The sequence below is a fragment of the Pan paniscus genome, chromosome 1 (genome assembly GCF_029289425.2).
Source record: "Pan paniscus chromosome 1, NHGRI_mPanPan1-v2.0_pri, whole genome shotgun sequence".
NCBI lineage: Eukaryota > Metazoa > Chordata > Mammalia > Primates > Hominidae > Pan > Pan paniscus.
In genome coordinates this window covers 214,212,043-214,219,809 of record NC_073249.2, presented here as the reverse complement: position 1 = coordinate 214,219,809, position 7,767 = coordinate 214,212,043, and positions in this window count along the sequence as shown.

The window sequence follows — 7,767 nt, the reverse complement described above, 5'->3', positions numbered from 1 at the left end:
GAAAGGCTGATGCCACAGCCATAGTGAATAAATGATTATAAAATGTGTTTCCTTTCTGGGGCGTCTCTGGAGAAATCTCCAGTGGTAGGAGAACTCCGTTTACTGGGCGGGTGATCACACAGATAAGATTTTTCAGATCCAACGGCACTACCATTAACTTCATTATCCTTGGTATCCTACAAAGGTCGAGTGAAGAAATGGTATCTTGAAACTAAAATTAGCTAAACTAACAAAGGAGACTGGGTTAATTTTTTTTTTTTTTTTTTTTTTTTTTTTTTTTGAGACAGAGTCTCTGTTACCCAGGCTGGAGTTCAGTGGTGCTATCTCAGCTCACTGCAACCTCTGCCTCCCGGGTTCTAGTGATTCTCATGCCTTAGACTCCCAAGTAGCTGGGATTACAGGTATACCACCACACCCAGCTAATTTTTGTATTTTTAGTAAATAATGGGGTTTCACCATGTTGCCCAGGCTGCTCAACTCCTGGCCTCAAGTGATCCACCAGCCTCGGCCTCCCAAAGTGCTGAGATTACAGGTGTGAGCCATCATGTCCAGCAAGACTGGATTACTTTAATGAAATTTTTACCACCCCCATGGGAAAACACAGCCAGATCCCCCATAAGGTATTTTATTTTCACCAACTGCAATCAGAAACACTGATAATTAAGTATTTACTGGAGAACCTATGCCTTTGATAATAGAACCTCATGTATCCCCTGCACTTTTTAGCTCTGATCATGTAACCAGAGGATCAACTCCAACAGATTAGTCATTGCTTAAGTTGTTACAGGTGATGACGCAAAGCCCAAATTGCTCAGGCATGTCCGATGGGAAAAAGGTTTAACCTCTTCACTATTAACACAGCCAGGCGGACTGTTTGAATTGGCATCATCTGAAACCAGTTGGAAAGATGATGCAAGCTTGCTGCACCATCCCCAGATTGGGGATACAGGTTTAGAACTTGTCTCCTATCTGCTTGTCAGTTAACTCTTTTTTATTTTTATTTTTATTTTTTTCTTTGAGACAGAGTCTCGCTCTGTTACCCAGGCTGGAGTGCAGTGGCATGATCTCAGCTCACTGCAACATTGGCCTTCCGGGTTCAAGTGATTCTCCTGCCTCAGCCTCCCCAGTAGCTGAGATTACAGGCATGCACCACCATGCCCAGCTAATTTTTGTATTTTTAATAGAGAGGGAGTTTCACCATATTGGTCAGGCTGATCTGGAGTTCCTGACCTTGTGATCCGCCCACCTTGGCCTCCTAAAGTGCTGGGATTACAGATATAAGCCACTATGACCAGCCCAGTTAAGTCTTAATAATTTTTTTTTCCCAAAATGGAGTCTTGCTCTGTCACCCAGGCTGGAGTGCAGAGGTGCAATCTCGGTTCACTGCAACCTCTGCCTCACAGGAACAAGCGATTCTTCTGCCTCAGCCTCCTAAGTAGCTGGGATTACAGGCATGGGTCATCACACCCAACTAATTTGTGTATTTTTCATAGAGACAGGGTTTCACCATATTGTCCAGGCTGGACTCGAACCCCTGACCTTGTGATCCGCCTGCCTTGGCCTCCTAAAGTGCTGCAAATATAGGTGTCAGCCACCATGCCCAGCCTTTTTTGCTTTTCTATGCACTTAGGAGAGTGAGCCCATCGTTCAATAACAATATGACTCAGTACCACAAGACTTTTCAAATCCTATTTCCAGTTGGTGAAGGAGGGTTTTGATGATCACTGGACCTTCATGCCCTACCATTTGGAGACTGCATCTTTTATTTTTTTATTATTTTTTTTAATTGATCATTCTTGGGTGTTTCTCGCAGAGGGGGATTTGGCAGGGTCATAGGACAATAGTGGAGGGAAGGTCAGCAGATAAACAAGTGAACAAAGGTCTCTGGTTTTCCTAGGCAGAGGACCCTGCAGCCTTCCGCAGTGTTTGTGTCCCTGGGTACTTGAGATTAGGGAGTGGTGATGACTCTTAAGGCATGCTGCCTTCAAGCATCTGTTTAACAAAGCACATCTTGCACCTTAATCCATTTAATCCTGAGTGGACACCGCACATGCCCCAGAGAGCACAGGGCTGGGGGCAAGGTCACAGTTCAACAGCATCCCAAGGCAGAAGAACCCCTCCCAGTACACAACAAAATGAAGTCTCCCATGTCTACTTCTTTCTACACAGAAACAGAAACAATCTGATTTCTCTATCGTTTCCCCACCTTTCCCCCTTTTCTATTCCACAAAACCGTCATCGTCATCATGGCCCGTTCTCAATGAGCTGTTGGGTACACCTCCCAGACGGGGTGGTGGCCGGGCAGAGGGGCTCCTCACTTCCCAGAAGGGGCGGCTGGGCAGAGGTGCCCCCAACCTCCCTCTCAGACGGAGCGGCTGGCCGGGGGGGGCTGAACCCCCGCCTCCCTCCCGGACGGGGTGGCTGCCGGGCGGAGATGCTCTTCACTTTCCAGACGGGGAGGGTGCCCGGCGGAGGGGCTTCTCACTTCCCAGACGGGGCAGCTGCCGGGCGGAGACGCTCCTCACTTCCCAGATGGGGAGGCTGCCGGGCGGAGGGGCTTCTCACTTCTCAGACAGGGCGGCTGCCGGGCGGAGACGCTCCTCACTTCCCAGACGGGGAGGCTGCCGGGCGGAGACGCTCCTCACTTCCCAGACGGGGAGGCTGCCGGGCGGAGGGGCTTCTCACTTCCCAGACGGGGTGGCTGCCGGGCAGAGGGGCTTCTCACTTCCCAGACGGGGTGGCTGCTGGGCGGAGACGCTCCTCACTTCTCAGACAGGGCGGCTGCCGGGTGGAGGGGCTCCTCAATTCTCAGATGGGGCGGCTGCCGGGCGGAGGGGCTCCTCACTTCCCAGACGGGGTGGCCGGGCAGAGACGCTCCTCACCTCCCAGATGGGGTCGCGGCGGGGCAGAGGCGCTCCCCACATCTCAGAGGATGGGCGGCTGAACAGAGACACTCCTCACTTCCTAGACGGGATGGCGGCTGGGCAGAGGGGCTCCTCACATCCCAGATGATGGGCAGCCAGGAAGAGATGCTCCTCACTTCCCAGACGGGGTGGCGGCCGGGCTGAGGCTACAATCTCGGCACTTTGGGAGGCCAAGGCAGGCGGCTGGGAGGTGGAGGTTGTAGCTAGCGGAGATCACGCCACTGCACTCCAGCCTGGGCAACATTGAGCACTGAGTGAACGAGACTCCGTCTGCAATCCTGGCACCTCAGGAGGCCAAGACTGTTGGATCACTCACGGTTAGGAGCTGGAGACCAGCCCAGCCAACACAGAGAAACCCCATCTCCACCAAAAAAATACAAAAACCAGTCAGGCTTGGCGGCACGCGCCTGCAATAGCAGGCACTTGGCAGGCTGAGGCAGGAGAATCAGGCAGGGAGGTTGCAGTGAGACGAGATGGCAGCAGTACAGTCCAGCTTCAGCTCGGCATCAGAGGGAGACCGTGGAAAGAGAGGGAGACCTTGGGGAGAGGGCGAGGGAGAGGGAGAGGGACTGCATCTTTTAAAATGACACCAAGGGAAATCTGCCCGTGAGTAGCATTGGATGGGACCATACCAGGTGACTTAAAATTAAGGATAACCAAGGAACAAAGCCTTTCTTACAAGCAGACATCATCACATGGTAGACAGCTTTTTTAAGAAAATGGGACAAAACTCCATTTGATCTCCTTCCATTGACTGAGACTTGGTTTTGTTTTGTATTAACACAAAATGATCAAGCCTACATTTTATTTTGTTACGTACTTTCACCAGTCAAAGCAAACACTTTCTAAGGTCTCCTATTCAAAATTTAGCCACTCTCACTAACCAAAGCAATTACTGGCTATGGAGTCATTTAGGTGAATGGGAAGGATCACAACTAATAGTAGAATCTGCTCTCACACGTGGTTGGTTAATATTTATAATTAAATGACTTGGCACTGAGCAGAAGCTATAGATGCAAATGAGTGGCCTATGACTCTTGTTGATTTCATTACTTGTAACTTATCTCCATGCATAGGAAACATTAGTGTAACCGGGTCTAATCTAGGTAGTGTCCCAGACTCCCCCTAGAATCAAAGTCTTCCATTTGACACACATTATGAAGACTGAAATGCTATAAGTATTGACATAGACACAGAATCAGAACATGACCATGTTACCCTCTGCCATATAATCAGAGAACTTACTGAAACTAGACATTTGTTCATTGGAAACTCGAGGCAAATAGAATGCATCTATAGCTCTACTATATGAAATAAACAATAGTTTCATTTATTGGATGCATCCATACTCAGCACATATTTGGAGAAGACCCTATTCATTCTTCAATGGAGATGACATGCAAGGATTATTTAATAAAATTCATAAAAATATTTTTTCATCCCACCCCAGTTCAAACTGTCACCATGCAACCTGGTGTCAGTGGAAGGTAAGGCTCTTAAGGCAGAAATAATTAAATAAATCTTCATTGGAAGCTAAATGTGAGAATCAATGTGGAAGACACAGACCAACAAAGTGGGTGTGTTCCAAAGTCTGTTACAAGTTGGAATGCTTTTGTGAGAAAAGTTAAAAGAAGGGAATGAGACTCCTCCTATCAGTTTTTTTTTTTAATTTTCTTCTGTTTTACTGACCTGGCAAGGCTCAAATGGAGTTGAGTTTTTGTTTTGTTTTTGTTTCTTCCATTGGAAGGTACAATACAGAGGTTACAATCATTGACTTTAGCTGACAACATAACAAGTTAAACATTTTCCTTGCAAGACAACCAGTGAAACTTCATGATCAGAATCAAATCAGTGTCCTTCTCACTGTCAATGGGTGAAGCTTCATCAATACATGTAGAGTTTGAGGCACTCATGAACTCAAGATCAGATTCTTTACTCAGGGACAGAATGTAAGCCAATCATAAGACCTTCCACAGGTGGTTAATTTGGACTCCTGAAAAATGTGACCTGTAAGTTTTCACTGGCAATATGCAGGTGCACATATGACAAATAATAACCAGGACCTTTATATCACCCCCAGCTGGTGGGCAATGGGATCCTTTTGACCCTTTCTCTCCATAATACCAGGCTACTCATGTTGTGTGGCAATAAAATATATGGTCTACTTCACAGAGAAAGAGATTCTTTTAAAAAAAAGGATTTTTATTATGAAATGAGCAAAGCAATGGGAATAGATGTGAGATTATTCAGGGAGGTAAAGGAAGACAAATGTTTTGAAAGGAAAAATCAGGAGAATTACATACACTGTTTTGGAAGACTCATTCTTGGTCACAAGTATCAACACCAAGGGGGCCTCAGTGCAATGTTGGAAAGATTCCTCCTCCACGCCCTCAATAACCCCCAACATGTTTACCAAGTCTTGGTTCACTCCCCGGATCCCATTAAAACACACAGCTCAACCCTGACCAGCCTCCACCTTCACTTCCCTTTGTAATTTTGACATGACTTTTTTACAGGACCATCAGGTTCCTATGCCTGCAGCACAGTAGCATACTAATATTCTTAGACAGCAGGGTTTGCAGCAGAGAGTTTAACGATCACAGGGTGGCAAAATGAAAAGCTGGGAGGAGACCCTCAAATTCATCTCCCCAAGAAGTACTGAGAGTTTTCAGAGGATCATGGATAGCAAGGGGCTGGAAAGTTGGTGCAGTTTGGTGGCAGTAAGAGGTATGAAGTCATCAGGATGTCAAAACTGCATTCCTTGGTGAGTTGGTGCCTTGCAGGGCCCTTCAGATCACCTGCCATCAGTAGCTTCACTGACATGCAGAACCTGAAAGAATATGTCAAATGAAAAAGTTAATGTTTTACAAGGCCTAAATTGTCTGCAGGGCAGTTAAGGGGAACTGTAATCTAAGGTCTACATGATTTTGGGACAGTAGGCTGCCAGCAACCATGAGGAAGCAGGTCAGAGAGCAAGCTGACCTCATGATGAATGCTGAATGCGCTGCAAGCTTGGTTTATGTTTGTTTCTCCCCCTCCCTTCTTCACTGATTAAATTTATAAAGTTTATAAGTATGGTTGCAATTTCTTCCAGAGTAGCCTTAACCTAAGCCCTGAGACCACTCAAGCCCTCAGTGGCACCTCTCTTCCACCAGCAGGAGTGAAAAAATTGCTACCTTAGGTGATATAAAACCCTCAAGACCATTCAATACATGGAGATTTTTATTCTGATTTTGTAGGGACGACTCCTCTGTTTTTATAAAGCTATTTTAACTATAAAACATTTTTGTGATTTTGATGTGGCCAAAGATCTCCCAACAATACTACTTTCAGATTTTAATTTTCTGTCTAATATCTGGGAAAGATTAGACCCTTCCCTGCCTCAAACTCAGGACTATGCAGGTCACATATTAGTGAAATTCCATCAGTGTTTGTGAAGTTCATGAATGAATGAATTTTTTTTTTCCGACAAAGTCTTCCTCTGTTACCCAGAGTGGAGTGCAATGGTGCAATCTTGGTTCACTGCAACCATTGCCTCTTGGGTTCAAGCGATTCTCCCACCTCAGTCTCCTGAGTAGCTGGATTACAGGCATGCGCCATCGTCCCTGGCTAATTTTTGTATTTTTGTAGAGATGGGGTTTCACCTTGTTGGCCTGGCTCATCTTGAATGTCTGAACTCAGGTGACCCACCCAACTTGTCCTCCCAAAGTGCTGGGATTACAGGAGTGAGCCACCTTCCACGGTCTTGAATGAATGCATTCTTGATTCCCACCCTATCCCTAACACTGTCAATTTCTTGATTCATGAACTTAATATGGATATCTGATATGAATGGATATCTGATTCAATCCATTAATCTGGGGAGAGCCAAAAACTCAATCAGGATTAACTGGGTGGAGCTTCAGAAATGCAATCAGATATCATTTGTTGATTGGAAGCTAGCAGTGGATACGTGGAGCGGTGTGGGTGGGAGTTGTGATTAGAAAGGTCAATAAAAGCTTCTAAAGACCCACAGAAGAGACACAAAGTCTTCAAGTCTGGAGTTCCTGCTTGGTTCTTCCTGAGGTCTGAGCACCCTGCAAACTGAGTCCAGATCTGGTAAGTCACTAATCTCTCTATAAGGACACTCCCATCTGACCTACAGTCAGCTGGTCTGGGATGGTGACAGTGCAGCCTAAGATGGCATAGAGTTATATCCTGTTTTGTTTTCTTTCTCATATGAACAAATTGAAGCTTTGCATTTTTTCCTCTAAATGCAGTTTTGTCTTTATTTCAAATTGTGCTTTGGTTTATGTCATTTCAAAATTCTTGAAGGGAGCAGTGACTCATGCCTTTAACCCCAACACTTTGGGCGACCAAGGCGGGAGGATCATTTCAGCCCAGGGGTTTGAGACCAACCTGGACAACACGGCAAAAACCCATCTCTATAAAATATTCTTTATTGAACGGGGGATGGAGTCTCGCTCTGTTTCCAAGGCTGGAGTGCAGTGGCACGATCTCAAATCATTGCAACCTCTGCCTCCCAGGCTCAAGCAATTCTCATGCCTCAGCCTCCTGAGTATCTGGTATTACATCCAACTGCCAACTTGCCTGGCTAATTTTTGTATTTTTAGTAGAGGTGGGGTTTCACCACGCTGGCCAGGTTGGTCTCAAACTCCTGACCTCAAGTGATCCACCTGCCTTGGCCTCCCAAAGTGCTGGGATTACAGCCATGAGCCACTGGTGCTTGGCCTCTACAAAATATACATATTTTTTAATTAGCCGGGCATGGTAGCATGCATCTGTCTTCGCAAGTGTATGGGTTGCTGACATGGGAGAAACAATTCAGCCCAGAAGATTTTGG